This window comes from Lupinus angustifolius, chromosome LG11 (assembly GCF_001865875.1).
Source record: "Lupinus angustifolius cultivar Tanjil chromosome LG11, LupAngTanjil_v1.0, whole genome shotgun sequence".
NCBI lineage: Eukaryota > Viridiplantae > Streptophyta > Magnoliopsida > Fabales > Fabaceae > Lupinus > Lupinus angustifolius.
Window position 1 is genome coordinate 9,298,208 of NC_032019.1, and position 271 is coordinate 9,298,478.

Here is a 271-nt window from a genome sequence, read left to right on the forward strand (position 1 = left end):
AACCAGATGATATGGATCAACTGGATTGGGAAAAGTTGAAGGAGAAGGTTGCAGGAACCATACGGCTCTGTCTATCATATGAGGTGATGTATCATGTTATGGATCTGACATCACCAACAGAGGTATGGGAGACATTAGAGAAGCGGTTCATGTCCAAGTCTCTAACAAATAAGTTGTATTTGAAACAGAGACTCTATGGCCTGAAGATGCAGGAAGGTGCTGATTTGCAACAACATCTCAACAATTTTAATCAAGTGATCAATGACTTGCA